We start from the raw sequence: 19,450 nt of genomic DNA, 5'->3' as shown, positions 1-19,450 counted from the left end.
TCAAGCTGTCTGTCATTAAAAGTCCTAATCCAATAATTTCATTGAATCATTGAACAGATTCATTGATAGAAAGCTTCAAATGAACCAATTGATTAAAACGAACTGGGTGCCCCCATGCTACTTAACAATGCTGACATTCTAGAGGAGTGCATTCAATATGCTTGGTTGTCTTTGCCTCTGCTCACTTGGTTTTAAAGGCTGTGTGCACTCAATGTACATTGTGCATTTGTGCGATGGTTTTCTGATCCCTCAGCAGCACTGAACCGACACCATAGTTCAGTTTGAAGCACATTCAAATGTTTAGCAATCTGTTTTTCTTCTGGCATGTCTTGAGTAGACTATAAACCTGTTTCATGAAATAGAAACAAAACAATTTTAAGTGTAAATCATTTGTAAAACTAAGCTTATGTTAATTGTCGTGCAGGATTGATATATTTTTTTATGTATATTACATGTTTTATAAATCAGGGATATTGGATGGTTGCATAGGAACATCTAAATCTTGGATGCGTGCTCTTTACATGAACTGCTCTTGACTAACAATGCAAATGCTGATGTTAGCTTATCGCTAAGTCCATAGGGCACACAAATATTGAGTTGAATTAATTGATTGAAAATATCCAGTACTGATTTTTTTTGTTAAATTTCCATTTCCTAGGTTTATTGTAAGGTAACTTGGCAAAAATATAATTTTTTACTTTTAATTTATGAATTTGGCAAATTCGTCTATCCAAAGCAAATAATAATGTGTATGTAATCTATATTATTTTTATTTGTTTGTTTTTTGGCAAATGACATTTGCGTTGCTAATGCAATGCTCTGCCAGTTGAGCTACATGAACACTTAACAGCATCATAGAGGCAAGTCTTCAGATATATGCAACATCAGATCCTCTGATTAACTTACTAGCTCATTTTGTGATTAAATGGAAATGTCCTCACATTGGTGCCGCATGTACTTTAGCCTCTACACGTGACTATTAAAAAATTAAATAATGCCGTGCTCCCAACATGCTGAGTTTGCGACCCAAGCTGGCCAGAGATTTGCCAGCCGAATGCAACCTCTGCTCTTAAGCCTCAAAGGATTTAGATCCAATTTTGGATTACAGCAACCAAAAAGTCATTTCCTTTGGCCCCTGCAACCTCGCAGCCCATCTACCCATGGCTGATGGCCATAAGGATTTCGCTGCATTCGCGTATGCAAACCAGCACACAAAACTCCCTTAGCCTTTAAGTTTCAGTATATAATCTATGCTTTCAATTGAAAATGTAAGCATAATAGGTTTTGATGGTTATCTGTCCAGGCTTAGGCTGGGGTTTGGCCTTGTGCATCTCTGCTGGGCTCAGAGCAGTAGCTGGCAGGTTAAAGATGCCAGAACTGGGAGGAGGGAGTGTTTTAGGGGTTTCAGAGCTTCCGGCACAGTCTGGGACTCCCCTCTGGGTTGGCATTGGGGTTTTTAGGTGCTTCGCCTGTGCCCAGTGGTAATGCTGAGGTGGCATGCCACTCCCAGTAGGGACACTACCGGACAGGCCTGCCCCCAGGCTGCTACCCTGGCACCTGACACTACTGAGTATAGACATTTTGTGGCCTATATGTTTTCTGCAATCATTTTCATCATTAGAGGAATTTCAAAGGCCCGAATGCCTGTTTTGTTAGTTTTGCCACCAAACTGTACATGAATTTTACATTGAATATATTATGTATCATGCTGTATTTAAATATATGGTTCCCAAAACACTTTGTTGAATTTACTGTAGCATAATCTAAATATTTATAAATGTGCGAATAAGCAAAACTTTGAAATTGTTCTGTAGACGTCCTCATTGTGAGAACTTTTTGATGTAACAAGTTAAATGAGATGGATGGACTGTTGTAATGTGCCACAGTGTTACTCGCATCCCAAACGCAGCACTCAATTTTACTTTGATTTGTCAGTTATAGAGAAGGTTTCTAAACGCCATGGTTATAAAGTCACATTACATGCCTTTGTTTCCTCTGTGAAAAGCTTTTGTCTGGGTAAGCCTTTGAGGATACCTGGCCTCGATAATAATGCTACCCATTGATTGACTAAGAAATATTTTTTTGGGGCTGACGCTTGAGGTTCTTAATATTTGAGAACTCTTTGTGAACCCTAAAATAAAAATAGTACAATAAAACTTCAGCTTTTTTGTACTGTAGATTCAGTTTTTCTAATACAGGCCACCTGTGTATTTTCATATCAGAAAACACACATACACACAGTGTTATGAAGTTTGCTTCCCAGTTTTTCAAAAGTCAAATATGACTATTATTGTTTGTTGAAGGGACACTTCATTTTTTTTTCAAAAATATGCAAATTTTTTATCTCCCCTAGAGTTAAACATTTGATTTTTACCGTTTTGGAATGCATTCAGCTGATCTCTGGGTCTGGCGGTACCACTTTTAGCATAGCTTAGCATAATTCATTGAATCGGATTAGACCATTAGCATCGTGCTAAAAAATAACCAAAGAGTTTCAATATATTTCATATTTAAAACTTGACTCTTCTGTACTTACATCGTGTACTAAGACAGACGGAAAATTAAATGTTGGGATTTTTTTTAGGCAGATGTGGCTAGAAACTATACTCTCATTCTGACAAAATGTGAGGAAATTACTTATTTAAACCTGCAGTTTGTAACTTTCTTTGGCTAAAAAATGAACCAAACTCAGTCAGAGTTTGTAAGAACAAATAATACGATATTGTAATCATAGGTGGTAACCACACAGTTGACGGTACCCATTGACTTCCATAGTTTTAATTTTCCTATGTTTAATGGTGTAATGCAGTGGTTCTCAACCTTTTTCACTTCAAGGCCCCCTTGATGCCCACAACAATATTTGAAGTCCCCCACAATTAATAATTTTAAGTCATCTTGAGGCCCCCTTGGAAATCTGCTGGGCCCTGGCCCCCTGGTTGAAAAAAGTCTGGTGTAATGGTTTATTAAGTTTAAAGGTATGGGTTTTTAGCATCATCTAGTGGTGAGATTGCATAATGCAATCGACCTCAATTTCGAACCGAAATGAGAAGATACTAGGGATGGGCATCGAACTCTGTACTTTTATAGGCAGCGAACGAATTGTGTTGGTACTACCGAGTATCGATTCACATAAAATTAATTTGTGCTCAATTTCGGTACCTGAGAGAACACGTCAGCGCGCCGCGGGAGTCTGGTACGTAGCAAAAGCGTGTGCTTGCGAGATAGATTGTGTGGGAAGTGACACCCCTTTGCAACTTGCTCAATGGCTAACAGAAAGCGCTCTAATGTGTGGTTACATTTCACAAAGGATGATGCAGACAATGCTACCTTGTAAGGTTTTGTCTTGTGTTTTCTTGTATTTTGTGTATTTTTGTTATTTGTTTTTGTATTTTGATTCTCTGCTTTGTTTGGACTTTTATTTTGAAACTCATCATGCCATGTCACGCTTCACACTTCCTGTTTGTTTTGTATATTAGTCACTTCCTGTACACCTGTTCCCCGCTGTATATTACATTCGTATGCCCAGCCCGTTACCTGTTTGTTCTGTTACCTGATCTGTTATCTGTTATCCTGTATTTTGTATTTGCATCTACCTGTTATTTGACCCACGCCTGTTTATTGGATTATTGCCTGTCTGCTGCCTGCCTTGATCTATCGCCTGTTTATTTGGATATATGATTGTGACTCTGCCTGCCTTGACCTCTTGCCTGTGATTTGGATTACGTGTACTGGATTTACCCTGTTTGGACTTGGTTGCTGGCCCTTTTGGGATTTTACTAATAAACACCTTTCGCACATGGATTCACTTCTCACTCACTTCATTTAAGAGCATACGTTACAGAATATACAGCCACACCGAAATCCAGCAAAGGACAGTAACTTCCCACCAGCACCATGAAACCCATCTACACCCTGCTTGCACTTCGTCAAAACCACCGCACCATTGAGGATTACGTTCAGGATTTTTTGGATTTAAGCTATCAGGTACATTTCGACATCACCACACTCAAAAGTCTGTTTTATAATGCCCTGGATGAACATTTACGTTTACTCATGCCTCGGGATATGGATGCTTGGACACTTGAGGAGTATATTGACTTTGCACTATTGTTATGTGGTTCACCGTTCACTGTGGGTGTTGGGGATACACCTCCGGTGAGCACTCATAACATACATAGCCATGATCTGCCCGTTCAGCCCAAGTCAGTAAATACCATGCCTGTTCATAAAATGGCCGCCTCCCTGACTGTTCCCAAAATGGCCGCCATCCTGTCTGTGTCTGCACCTGCACCCGTTTGTGAGAAAGCTATCACCATTCCTGCACCTGTTATTCAGAGGGCCATCGTCACCACCACACCTGCACCTAGGAGAGCTATTTTTCACCCTGCACCTGTCGTGAAGATAGCCGCAATGCCTGAACCAACAGCTGAGGTATGTCTCCTGGACTATAGACTTTCTGAGTTTGCCATAGCCCTGTGGTGCGTTTGGTCTGCCTGCTGCTCGTTTGTCTCTTGTGTTTCTCAAGGCCCTGAACCCGAACCCCTGGACTCACCTGACCGGCCTGATTCACCTGATCTGCCTGATTCACCTGATCTGCCTGATTCACCTGATCTGCCTGAGTTACCTGATCTGCCTGATTCACCTGATCTGCCTGATTCACCTGATCTGCCTGATTCATCTGATTCATCTGATTCATCCGACTCCTCTGATTCTTCTGATTCATCCAACTCATCTGATTCATCCGACTCATCTGATTCATCCAACTCATCTGATTCATCCGACTCATCTGATTCATCCGACTCATCTGATTCATCCGACTCATCTGATTCATCCGACTCATCTGATTCATCCGACTCATCTGATTCATCCGACTCATCCGACTCATCTGATTCATCCGACTCATCTGATTCATCCGACTCATCTGATTCATCTGATTCAATCGACTCCTATGATTCATCTGATCTGCCCGACTCATCTGATCTGCCCGACTCATCTGATCTGCCCGTCTCATCTGATCTGCCCGTCTCATCTGATCTGCTCGACTTATCTGATCTGCTCGACTCATCTGATCTGCTCGACTCATCCGATCTGCCTGACTCATCTGATCTGCCCGATTCATCTGATCTGCCCGACTCATCTGATCTGCCCGACTCATCTGATCTGCCCGATTCATCTGATCTGCTCGACTTATCTGATCTGCTCGACTCATCTGATCTGCTCAACTCATCCGATCTGCCTGACTCATCTGATCTGCCCGATTCATCTGATCTGCTTGACTCATCTGATCTGCCTGACTCATCGGATTTGTCTGTCCGGCCTGATTCACCATCTGAGACATCGCCACCTGGGACAGTGGGAGCTTTCCCAAGTTTTTTTTGGGGGGGGGTAGTACCCGGACACAGGGAGGAGGCAGAGGACACCAAGGCAGAGGCCGAAGTGTGCTCGGACCCGTCCTCTCCTTGTGTGCCAGGTCTATTCCTGCCCCATGACCCAGGTCCCAGCCTGCCCCATGACCCAGGTCCCAGCCTGCCCCATGACCCAGGTACCAGCCTGCCCCATGACCCAGGTCCCAGCCTGCCCCATGACCCAGGTCCCAGCCTGCCCCATGACTCAGGTCCTAGCCTGCCCCATGACCCAGGCCCACACCTGCCCCATGACCCAGGCCCACACCTGCCCCATGACCCAGGCCCACCCATGACCCAGGCCCACACCTGCCCCACGACCCAGGCCCACACCTGCCCCACGACCCTGGACCATCCTGGCCTCATGACCCAGGACCTCTTACGAACTGCCCTGCCTTGCCAAGAGGTCCTGGCCCGCCCACCCACCCTCTATTTGGACTTTGTTTTGTGAATGTTGGGCTCCGGGAGTCGCCCTTTAGAGGGGGGATTCTGTAAGGTTTTGTCTTGTGTTTTCTTGTATTTTGTGTATTTTTGTTATTTGTTTTTGTATTTTGATTCTCTGCTTTGTTTGGACTTTTATTTTGAAACTCATCATGCCATGTCACGCTTCACACTTCCTGTTTGTTTTGTATATTAGTCACTTCCTGTACACCTGTTCCCGGCTGTATATTACACTCGTATGCCCAGCCCGTTACCTGTTTGTTCTGTTACCTGATCTGTTATCTGTTATCCTGTATTTTGTATTTGCATCTACCTGTTATTTGACCCACGCCTGTTTATTGGATTATTGCCTGTCTGCCGCCTGCCTTGATCTATCGCCTGTTTATTTGGATATATGATTGTGACTCTGCCTGCCTTGACCTCTTGCCTGTGATTTGGATTACGTGTACTGGATTTACCCTGTTTGGACTTGGTTGCTGGCCCTTTTGGGATTTTACTAATAAACACCTTTTGCACATGGATTCACTTCTCACTCACTTCATTTAAGAGCATACGTTACATACCTGCAATATTTGTAACAGTAAGTGCAAGGCAGGCAGTTGGAATATACATGAGGAAGCACTTAGTTAAACACAATGGGCCTCATTTATAAAATGCTGTGTAAAATCCATCATACATTTGATCTTACGATCTTTTAACAAATATGCGTACGTGTGATTGATAAACCGAGCGTATGCGCAGAAAACGCGCGTACCCCTTTCAAATTTATAAATTGCAAATGAACTTGAACTTGTGTGCGCAGCCGAGCAGTTTCAGATCTCCGCCTTCAAACGATGCGTAATTAATGTCAGACATATAAAAGAGCGCTTGTCAATGTTTAAACCCATTTTCGAGCAGCAATAATGGCTTATTTTCCAAAAACTTGCACCAATCAGACAAGCAAAAGTGCGTTAGCACTTTTCCACGTCAAAGACAGTTTTTATAAATATGGACTTTGCTGTGGATTTTTGCGTACGCACACTTTACGATCAAATCTGTGCGTACGCACGCTTTATAAATGAGGCCCAATGTGTATTTAAAAGCACAGGAGTGCTTATTAAGATGCGTTTTCTTCGATCGGATCACAAGTAGACGAAAAGATACATTCTGTTTACACCTGGTATTTATCAATACCAGTCCGTCTCTTTTGTCCACTTTCGACAGCTACTGTCCGGATTACTTTGAGTTGTGGTCCGTGAAGACTGCGGGGAAGTCCCTCTGCTTTCATTTAAACGCGAGCTGGAGTAATGACGGGTTTAAAAAGCAGCGGACTCTGACATAATATTAGTTTGCGTCCAGTGTTGTAAGTAAACATGCTGCACAGTGTTTTGTACGTGAATATGTTGGCGCTTTCTCAGACTTTTCAGCGCAATTAATGAAATAAGATCGTGCAACTTTCACGCGCTCACAAAATGAACGCGCTTGGAAATCAGCCGCTTTAGTTTTATCAATGAATGTCTAAAGATAGCGCTGCACACTCTGTGTTCACGCTAAAAGTCAGAAAAGACGTAAAACTTTGTGCTCAGTACCACACCTTACATAAAAAGGCGGAGAGAAGGCGGTCCGTGTGGCTGTTCGAACACATTCAACCACATGCGGACCAAATGCCAATGCTGGTCAGGTTGGCAAAAAAGTATCTCTGTGTCCAGTCCTCTTCTATACCCTCAGAGCGAGGGGACAGCAGGGGACACAGTGAGCGTGGAGCGGGCATGGATTTTAACTGAGAAAGTTGAGATGCTGATTTTTTTTAAAAATGAACTGCTAGTATTGTTTTCTGCTTTTATGACGTTGATGTTCATTGATCATTTGTCTTACTTATATAATTTATTTATATGTAAGACACACATAAAAGTGTGATTACACTATTCCCTGGATGTTGTAGGGATTTATTTTTTTGTGTGTATTATTGAACATTTCGAAATAAATAACAAAATGTTGAAAATGAGTGGTTTGGGCTTATTATGTCCACTGAAACTCACTTAAGTCAGAGTAAAGTACCGCTGGGTACCGGTATCAAATTCCAGGTACTAATATTGGAACCGGTACCGGTAAAAATGTGAACGCTACTCAACCCTAAAAGCTACGGTAGCTACCACAAGACAAACATGTCATCGTCTGAGAGAATGTAGGGCTGAAACGCGCACTGTAGAACAGTTTGTCTGTTTAGGGCTACTGTAGAACCATGGCAGGGACTTCTGTGTAAGGAGACCCGTTGTGTATGTAGATAAAAACGGCTCATTCAGAGGTAATAAAAACAATACAGTTAATTATTACACCACTTATAATCTAGTTATGTATGTTGCAGAATATCAGAAAATATCGACAAGACTAGAGGAGGATGAACTTTTATGACTTGTAGGCTAATATAGGTACAGTACCATCAAGAAACTATTTAAAACAATTGCCTTTCATCCATCCAAAATACCAATCAAATAAAAACACGGTAAAAATCACAAAACAACAGCACTATTATCTATATTGTAAGTTATTCAGTACTCGTTTACTTAGGAAAAATCTTGTTAAATTTGTATGACCTAACATAGCACCCAACATTTAGACAACACTAAAACAACTGTGTTCTGTAAATTATTGTTCAATAATAACTTTGTATTCTCTGTAAAATCTTTTAATTATTACGTAATTAATGTTACCAAAGGTGACTCCACTCATCCTCCCCACCCCCAGCCCCAACTTCAACGCACCTGTGAGGGTGCACACCAGCCAAAGCCGACAGGTCCTGTTCCAGCTCATATCACAGCTGACCGAGCTCCAGTGCCCACCTATCCCAGTGTGTCCATGTCCATGTAAGGTGTTTTACCATATGGCCATGACTGTGTTTTCCTCAGTGTACCCACAAGTCACTCTTTCTCACCTCGCCGTTTTCCGTGGTGAGCTATGTTTTTAATCAGGATGGTTACTTTGTGAGAGTATATGCATCAGAATGTGTGAATGTTGAGGTATGTTAATATGGGATAGGAGTATGTCTTTAATGCTTGGCCTAGTTTAAGCTCTGATATTAAATATTCGGGTCTGTTCTGCGTTTATATTGTTTTTGAAGTGTCAGTTTTCAAAATCGAAGGTGTTGTTTGTCTATTTGTGAAGAATATTCAAATTGGTGTAATTTCCCACGTCCCTTGGCCGCCCCCTCCCGCATACCTCTGTCGTCAGGTAAATCATCGACCCAGAATCAACAGCTCCTGGCAGCTTAAGCACATGCTTTATTAGCCAGTCTAATCTGTAAAATGCTTTGGTTTGCAGCCATGCATTTTTTGGTAACTAACATGATCAGGTATTCCTAGCAGGGTTTTCTCTAAAACTCTGATAACCCCCTTTGGTTTTAATGCAAAGCATTAAACTTCAGACATAATATACTGCACCTGTATATATTGCAGGTTATATATTCAAGGTTAACTACAGTTTGCTCTGCATCTGCGTGGTGTTAAGTACCACTGAAAATAAGTTTTATGTAGGTGCTGTATAGAGCTAAAAATGGTTCATCTATGAATACGAGCTTTTAGTAAAATTTTACTAAAAGCGATAGGCCAGAAATGAGCATTGTTCACATGGAAAATTAACACAAAGTTAACACAAAGCCAAGTAGTGTTTATATGATTTGGTCAAATAAGTTCATTACTGCACTGTAAAAAGATATTACTGGGTATTACTGGCAACTAGCTGTCAGTAACTTACTGTAGATTTTACATTTATGTTATTAACTGGCAACTGTCTGTTCAAAGTTAAATGAACATGAAACATTTTCAGTCTTTATTTTCTACAGTAAGTTACTGGCAATCAGCTGCATAATTACAGCTAATTTTGTACAGTGCGTAACAAGCTTTTTGTTGGTTTTAATAATCTGAGGGATGTCAACATTATTTACTAAACAGTATTCCTTAGATATTTTTGATATAGTATATATTTATTTAAACGTCAAAATACCTCACTGCATATCGCCCTTATGTTCCCGAACTCAACATGACCAACGGCACCATTTAATCCGTGCAGTAATATTTCCTTAAAAGATGTTTAATGAAGACATCTTAACCCTCATTACCCCATTCAGAAAGGGGGAAATATGGCCATTTTCAGTGCTATGCCATCACTTTAATTTCCCCTTGCCTGCAGCTTTAAGATTGTGTCTATTACATTGGAAGTCAATATAACTCTATTACATTTTCTGAACTGTCTCCACAGGCAGTTTTTAATGGAAGTCTTACAAGGCAAAAATCAGCCTTTATTGGAATACATACATTCCACATGACTTTATCATACTATGATTTTTTGGGCTTTGTTAAAATAAAAACAGTAGAAAATAAAATAAATTGTGTATTTACCAAATGATATACAGGTTCTGTTATGCATAAGTTTGTTTAGATTATGTCTTGTCATTGGGGAATATAAATTGATTTGGGAAGTATTGTTGTGTCACAGGCTGTATTATTATTAATTTTATTAAGTTTGTCGTAACATAGTAAAATATTAAAGGAATAGTTTACTCTAATGTTGCTTGCAACCGTAATTTTGTTCTGTAGGACATGTGGCATAAAGTTAGTAATCTGCGAGGCTCACAAACGGCCGATCTGACTATAATATGCGGCAGAACGGTTCGTAGCGTGGGATTATACAGATACCACAATAGCCCTCGAGCGCATCGGGGATGCATATACAGTAGGTAATATTATAGTGCACAGGTCGGTGAGCTTCCCAAGCGCGCCGTAAATGTGTACTGACCATAAATTGCACGGGCACAGGTGAACACTTGAGTAGATCGTGAATGCATATAGATGAATCAGAGTGTTATAGTGCACAGGCCGGCAAGATTCTAGAGCGCGTCGTCATGTGTCCCGATAATAAATTGTGCGCCCACGGGTAAACCCTTCAGTGCACCGTGAATGCGTATAGATAAATCAGTGCAAAGAACGCGCCGTGAATGTGTACAGATATGATTGATGAACGTAACGGTGTGTACCCAAAGCACCGTGAACGTACACAGATGAACAACAATGTATGTGTCACAAAAGGATAACACAGCCGTGCATAGGTGAGCTTCTCTAAGTGCACGGTGGACGCATATAATTAAAAACCATATTGTGCATACAGGTGAGCTTACGGGCGCACTTTTTAATGCAACAAACCCCAGTAGTGCGCAAGGCAGGGATGTCGAAGCTGTAAAATTGACAACGTGGACGGCGAGGACCAGCCGGCCGTGTCACAAATTTCAAATGAGAAACCATGCCCGAGGTAAAGCTAATCCACACATGGAGTTGATTTAACCACGAGTGAGCATCATTGTTACGGGAGGTGATAACTTCAACGATCCATAAATAACCTATGTTGACAGGTGCACTAGTGAGTGATCTGTGAAGCAGACGAACAGCTGATCGTCTGATGTACGTCAGACGTATCTGTCATTCAGGACCTTGGACAGTTCCAGAGCGCTGCACCTCGGGCACCGACCACATCTGAGAAATGACAGGCTTATGAATTAATGAATGGCCGGCCGTAAAAGCGTGGTTCGCTGTTATCGCTGCCGTCCGCATCTGAGAGATGACAGGCTTGTGAATTAAATGAATGGTCGGTCTTAAAAGCGTGGTTCGCTGTTATCGCCGCCACGTAGATATAGCGTAGGGGGAGAGAGCCGCCATGCACGAGCCTCTGTAGTGAGGAGAAAAGTGTTCCACTCCACAATTCGCGGGGGTTTAGACTTTTCGCTGTCACCAGACAGAAATACATCAGACTTTGCATAAGGACGCCTCGCGAAAGGGGTCCTAGCAGCTTGTGTCAACGTTTCATAAGGCATGTAGGTCGTGTCTCACGGATGCAATCTCCACACGCCCGTCGTAACGGGTTAATATGTCTGCACCTTGGTGGTTTAAGCACGAGATGCGTATCACTCTGATTGAACATAGCTTATAAAAGCGATGCAATGAGTTTATAAAGGAGATGACTCGTCAGCTTGTACAGGGGGCGAGATCTCAGCCTGGCTCGGTGAATAATGAAACCACTGTAGTTGGCTCGACAGCATTATCACAATAACACAGTCGAGAGTGCTGCAGTGCTAAAATCATCCCCTTAAATGGACTGCATGTACAGTACAAGGTGATTGATATGAGACAAATGGGCGTTCCACGCGCCGAAGGCTGATTGCCGTCACAAGGCGTGTCCAACCCACAGCAGATGCTGGGCGAGCTTGTAACAATAGCACTTCATGCAGCCGTGTGTAACTCAGCATAAGCTTCCCGGCCGTCAGCTTGGGGCGGGACCTGTGCTTAGTCAAACTGAAGTGGTGTTATGAACAGAATGCCACAATATTCAGCTTTCTGGGGCTCATTAGGGGGTACGTGAGCCCACCTTAAACGAGATGCCGCACGTCTGACTGTGAGCGCGCTCTGGTGTTAAGCTCGATTTCCGAGCATCATAAATGAAACATCATTGTGGCAGGTAGCAAGCTCACTTGAGGTTGATATTACCCTTTATTTCTCCGAGTATTGGAGTGGAGCGGAGGTGTGAGCGTCTTCGGATCCACTGATATAAACCAGCCATATGGCCGAAAAACTTCATAAACCGCTTGGCTGTAAGCCTTTGAGTGGCCGTCCGGAGAGGGGGCGTGATTCAAACCCTTGGAGCCATGAAAAAGTCTGAGGCTGCTGCCTCTCTAGTGAGAAAAAATAACAGCCGTAAGACCGTGCTCGCTTGACCCGTCAGTATCATAGCGGAATAACTGAGGTGGGCTGCGAGTGAATTTCAGCGAGAAAGCTTCTGAATTATTGTTTAGAATCCAGCCCGGTGTCCCGGGAGTGGATCGCCAAACCGGGGTTTTTCAGCAAGCGCAGATACAATTATGAACGGTGGGCCGTGTGTGCGTATGTTGACTGCTTGTCGGTAAGGCAAAAAAAGTGTTTAGAGACACCGTACAGCCGTGGGGTGTCAATTAGGGCTGCAGCTATCGATTCTTTTTGTAATCGATTAATCTAGCACTGAATCGATCGATTAATCGAGTAATCAGATAATTTTTGTGTGTGTTTTTAAACAACCAAAACAAATAATGCATAACGAAAATGACTTGGCTGTAAAATGCAACCAGAAAAAACAGAGGTATTTGGCTCCAAGAAATAAGCCTATTTATTTCAATTTTTTACCCATTTAGTGTTTATAAGTGCCAGTGCCAACAATTAAACACTTTAATTTATTAATATGCACAACAGGTTTCATGCTGTAATCTAGCCCTGACATCAAAGTAAATATCTGGTTTATGTACATTTCTACACCTGTCCTGCAGCATTTACCATTAGGCTACTAACATATAGTATATCATTTCTGGGGTGAGCCTATTTGCTATGGTAACAACCTGTGTGTATGCGCGCACGTGCACTTGTGTGTGTGCACGCGTTCTGTGCGTGAGGAAGAGTGACACCCCAGTCAGACGTTCAGTTGCTTCATTGCATTTTGGTACTGCAGAAATACATACATTACTTTTCAATAGAACGCTGCATTTGGTTTGCATCACTTGCATTGCGGTGCATTTTAGGTTAAGAATCCGTTCGAAAAATCACAACATCCCCTCCCGCTGTATACAGTGAATGCATGCTGAAATTATTGTTGCGTGGCTACATAAGTTTAAGCATATGTGATGCATTGCGCGATCGGTCTGACTCGCGTGAGAGAGAATAACTTCCTTATGCTAAACTCCAATAAAACAGAGATTATTATTATTGAACAAAATATGTCAGATTACAAGTTGCCCATATATGATTGCACTGTGGTGCCGTTTTTTGATACACACACCTGTAGTGCATGCGTGTGTGTCAAAGGGTTCTTTTTTAATCTATACTGTCCTGCAATTGAACGTGAATACGTTTACTACTTAAAAACATCAAAGCTAAACATCATATCTAGTCAAACCGCATAACGACATCGCTACAAATACAGTACGGGATTAAAATCAGCGGAAGCTACGTTACCTTGTTTCATCGACGCTTGGTGAAACAACAGTGGATGTTTTCAGTTCAGATGCTGAATGTAAAGATAATGTAATGATCCCAAACTTTAGACAGTCTCTCTCTGCCGTTTATGGACATATTCGCTCCGCCATCGCGCCAACTAAATTCAAAATGAACCACGCGCTATGATGTGCTTCCTGAACATTGAACAACGGTCCGTGTGAACCAGATCTCAGCGCGTGTAGTGCGCGTCATAGGAATTTAATGAGGCTTCGAGGCAGAATTTTTGCCTCGAGGAATTTTTTGAATCGAGTACATCGAGTAACTCGATGAATCGTTTCAGCCCTAGTGTTAATACACAGTATAGTAAGCCCGGAAATTGCTCTTAGAGGAATTCAATACCGTTCGTCACTACAGTGAGGTCGCATAACCGACAGTATTACACAGTATGTTTTTTGGATAAACAGCACACAGAAAACATTTCAGGGCAGTCCAGCCGAGGCGCGACTTAACCCTTCCTCTCCCAGACAGTCTGTTCTCTGTCGACGCAGCTATGCTGCGAAGACCAGAGCTTGGCCGTTCAAGTGCACGAGCCTCAGTAGTGACGGTGACCAGAGCGGCTCACAGAGCAGAGCAGTATGTCTAGGTGGTTTGATGTCAGACTGGACCCATCACGCAGAGAGGAAGTCTGCCGTGAGGCCCGCGGTTTTGCCGTTTATTAAAAAAGCAGAAAAACCGGGGTATATAAGAAATGTACCAATATTCAGCGCACTGATATAGGTATTCGGGCCTCAGCATATTATAAACAAATTAGTTTTGCCTCTGATTCCGTCTAAGCCAGAGAGAAATGACCGGGCAGACGAATAGTGAGCTCTACCGAAGTGAGACAGACTCAGGCCGGTTAGTCTCTTATGTGCTCCAATAGCGGCGTGTTCGCCCTAGCGAGCAGACAAATGAGATTGCGCCGCTCCAGGAGGGGAGGGGCACGAAGCTCTGTAATCGTTGAACACTAGACAGCTGCACTTAGAGGCAAGGAGCCGTAAGACCGCGTGCTAACTCTAAGAAGCCGCTAAGAGACCTCACCACTGCGGGGGAAGGAGCGAGGGACTCCGCGAGCGTAGAGCACGAGTGGCTGTGTTATGACAGAGAACAGGGACCGGACCCGCCCGTGTTTGCTTGTCCTATGCATCTATTTTAGTTCTACGGCTCCGCCGCTTGTTCATCTCAACAAGAGAGGAACGGCAGAAGGGAGCTTGCAACACAGATAGAACAGCCATGCATCGTATGAACGGTCATCACCCAATGCACTCGGAGGTGATATGAGCGTGTCAGAGATCTCGGCACTGACTGTGAGAGGAGCGAGGGACTCTGTGAGTGTAAAGCATGAACTGTTGCATTGTGACAGAACACAGGGGGGATAGCCCGTGTGTGCTTGTCTTATGCATCCATCTTAGTCTCACGGCTCGCCACTTGTTCGTGTCAGCGAGAGAGGAACAGCAGGGGGAGCACGAAACGTGGATAGGACAACCGTGCAGCGGTCTCGGCATGGGACGTCCCAGACCGGTGACGCGCTCGGAGGAAATTCATAGCAGAGAGGCTCACTCGAGTCGCTGTGCTGGACGCTATTACAACAGCGCCTGCTCTTTTAGCTTATAGCTTTATATTAAAAATATTGATCTTACCGGGCGGCCGCAGGGGAGACCTCGTCAGGCATGTGTCCGCTGCACAGGGGTCGTACCATGGCAAGCGAAGGCTATCTTCGGTTCTCAGCCGGAAACCGGCAGGGGAAGTCGCTAGACCTGGATTCTGCTATCTTCGGTTCTCATCCGGAAAACGGCAGGGGAAGACGCTAGGCCTGGATTCCGCTGCAGGGCTTGGGTCGACGGCGAGTAAGGCTTCTTCTTCTTCGGAGCAGCGAGAGGTTCGCACTGAAGGAGAATGCGAATGAGGTATGGCGCTCTTTTTCGGACTATTATAGGGCATAGTCCCACCACTTTCGTGGGCTCGAACGCCATAGGTCTGTAATTTTTACAGACGTTAACCAATAGGCATCAATCGCGGAGTAAACAGGAGTTTCCCCCATAGCGTCAGCAACTGATGCAATGTGAAGTGAACCATACTGAAAGGGAACGAGGTTTATAATCTGAAAAATACGGTACTTTGATTTGAACATGGGTTGTAAATCCCCCCCCAAACAACAACAACAACAACAACAAAAAAAAAAAAAACGTTTAGTGATCTTAAAAGAATAAAAAAGTGATTTTAGTTTCATTTTATGTAAGCAACAAATTTAACATTTATTATTTTACAATACCATTGATGTGCTCGCAACATATACAGTATGTTCATGGTAGCATACCTGCAAATAATATGTACTTATATTGAGTTTGGTTCCAAAACGCAGTAAATCCATTTTCACTAATTTGCGTTAAACGTGTTTTCTATGCCATGAAAGTGACAAGATCAAAACCACTATTTTCTGTTACAATTACAAACTTTCACATAGCATCTTTAGGTTATAATAACTTAAAAAATTTAATCCATAATTTACTTTGAAAGATTTATTATAAAAACAGATTATTTTTTCAAAAAGTTTTTTTCCAAAATGCTAATCTGTTGAATCAATATATAAATGTGCATTCATCTTTGTCATGTTATATTCATTTAGTTGACTAGTTGTATACACTGATTAAAAAAATAAACATTAATGGCGTTAATCAAAACACACTGTCATATTATTACTCTGTCATTGCTGCTGTCATCCTTGTGACGTTGTCGCTGAACTTTTTTGACAGAGATCAGCTGTAAAATGTTTTGGTTCTGCTCGATTTTCGTTGAATAATGGAAAGTTTTTCATAAGATCCCCTGGGGTCAATGTGTTAGCATGACAGAATCTTGATGCTGTCATGTCAGAACAAGCAACTGCCTGCATTTTTCCTTCGCCTGATTGCCTCTCGCGTAAATTATTCGCTATTGATGGCTTATGTTTCTTCCCCGCCACAGAAAACCACCAAAGGTTTATTAATGCTATCAAAGTATTATCACGAAGTAAAAGTAGATGAGGAAACTAGGATTCTGTGTGTATTCAACGCCCCACCATTGTTGTTTACAATGCGTGGAATGGTGCACTATGATTTGTTGAGCGGATTTATTGCATTCTGCAGAGAAGGAGGATTGGCGTTTTTTCGTTTTGGAAAAAAGGGAGAAAAGATGACAGAATAACACGATATTGTATTTTGCGTAAAATTAGAAATTAACTTTTTAATGCTGACCAGATACAATACTGATTTTGGCAGTAACTAATTTTTTTAAGTAGAGATTCTTACATTTCAGCAATATATCTTGCACAACAGATATGTGTGTTCACTCAGTGTTCATGTGTTATTCTATCTGAGTGCTGCTCTCAAGTGTTTCTAGCTCGCTTATCATCACTTACCAACATGTGAGAGGGACCCTGGTGGTCCTGCATGTACAGGAATGAAGGACACCTCACATACCCTGCTTTCAAGCAGCCTGACATTCCTAAAGCGGGATGTGTCAAGCCCCCTTCAGTGGAATAAAGACGAGAGGAGGACAGCAAGGCAACTGTCAGGCCACCCCATTAAAGCGATGACAGGGGGAGGATGTGATATTTCACACTGCAGACCCCTGCTTCTGGATAGCACCCCTGCTTTAACCCAACCGCGGCCCCCCACCTCCATCCTGTGATGGGGTAAATTGGCACGCAGCAGGAATAAATGGAGGGTGCGGGGGGTCCGCACCTTCACCGAGACCTGTCTTCCTCACCCCTCCTTAGAGTGCACAAGCAGTAAAGAAGGCAACAGAGAAGAGCTGATATCACCAAGAATCCCCCGCCTCCTTTTGACAAGCTATTAGCCCCACTACGCACATGTGCGCACACACACACACACACACAGTCTCATCTAGTACGAGACAGAAAAATAAGAGGAAATGGGAAGTAGAGAAAAAGGAATAGTCAGCAAGCGCGAATTTAACCAGACCACCACATCCCCCCACCAAACACACACCATCCTTTTCTTCCATCCATACACTTTATTCCGCTCCCCTTCTTTTCTGACTTACTTTGCTTTGCCTGCGAAAGCTCCATTGTTCCCCTTCCCCTAAGTCTCATCAGACTCTTTTTGTGTCCGACTATCACAGCGGCAGGCAGAGGCGCGCTGGAAACGTCTAAATGGTATCAGGGCTCGTGATTAAGCGTGCGAGCTTCCGCGGTGCAGCCGCTGCTTATGAGTCAGGTCTGATAAGGCAAGGGCCCTGCTCTCTACTCAATTTCAGATACCGTTAATGGAATCTGTCTTGTGCGATTGTAATGTGAGAGCGCCTAATTTGCCATGGAGCTTGAAGCTGTCAGCGGCGAGGGATTGCGGGGTCAGGAGGGAGCTGGCAGCCGCTTGGCCCGCGGCGTGTATCGGTGGCGCTGAATAGAGCAGCTCTCCGCCTGTCACTTAGCTGATAGGCTGATGAGGACTCTAAGCCACTCGGCACAATGAGGAGAGGGCCATGCTGCCTCACTTCCTCTCCCCCCCTTTAATTGTCAAGCCCGCTAAAATTTTTCCAAGCCAGTGTGCTGTAGACCGGGCTAAGGGGTTTCTTCTACAGCTCCGTTTCTTTGCTCTTTCTTTTCACTCACTTTTTTGTATCCACTTCTGTTCCTTCATCTTCTGTGCTCTTAAAAAGACGAGGCTGACCACTCTTTCATCTTTTTCTACGTCACACACCTTCATCTCTCTTTAGTCACCCCATCTGTCTTTAAAAAGTAGTGGATCTTGGCATTTGACAGATTATCCTTAAGTCACCTTAATTACCATTAAAAAAATTGTGAGGTAGGTTTGTGTGTAGCTGCTGATTTATTTATTTATTTTACATAGGGGTCAGGTTAGACATTTATTGCTGTTACATGGGACTGGGTGAAATATCGAATGTGATGATATATCCAGAAAAATTTGCTGTGCTTTTAATCAATTGTTTAAAAATCAACATAAACTGTTCACTTCAATTAATGGATTTAAACTCTTTTTAACAATTAGTCTGCGTAATTTAAAATATTCCTTACGTTCACAATTTGAGAGCAAATTCAAAAACGATAAATGCTACATGTCATCCAAATTATGATGAATATCATTGTATTACATGTTTGCTTTAGCTATCCATATGATTAGACAATGATTTGGATCTTAATTATGGTTTTAATATGATGTTTTAAAGTTTCCCTGTGGTCAAAAATCACTTTAAACTCATCTTCAAGCATCATATCATATATAAAAGTTTTTCCTGTCACAGTAATTTCTTCAGGCTTTAAAACAGCTTCAGTGTAACTCTACATCCTTGCCTCATTTATTATACACAGATCAATGAATATGCAAATTAATCCCTGCCTCTACTTATTTGTACAGCTCGAAACATAGATATAAATATATACATATATGGTTAATAAGTTGTACTTACCGACAAATGTGTGGTACTTACTTTTAGGTATCTACATGGTAATTAATTGGTATCATTACTGTACTTACCAGTGATACATACTTGGTCATTATTATGTAACTCTAGGTAAGTACTGGGTAATAACAGATACATACTTATAGTGTAGGTATAGTGTAACTAACG

General features: G+C 42.6%; 1 protein-coding gene across 1 annotated transcript in view; it reads left to right on the top strand.

Annotated features, from left to right (window-relative positions):
* Nucleotides 1-19,450, top strand: part of LOC129417826 (protein O-mannosyl-transferase TMEM260) — a 58,193-nt gene that overhangs the window by 11,002 nt on the left and 27,741 nt on the right. The gene's annotated exons all lie outside the window — the stretch shown is intronic.

This window comes from Misgurnus anguillicaudatus, chromosome 7 (assembly GCF_027580225.2).
Source record: "Misgurnus anguillicaudatus chromosome 7, ASM2758022v2, whole genome shotgun sequence".
Taxonomy (NCBI): Eukaryota; Metazoa; Chordata; class Actinopteri; order Cypriniformes; family Cobitidae; genus Misgurnus; species Misgurnus anguillicaudatus.
This window is presented reverse-complemented; position numbering and strand designations above follow the sequence as displayed.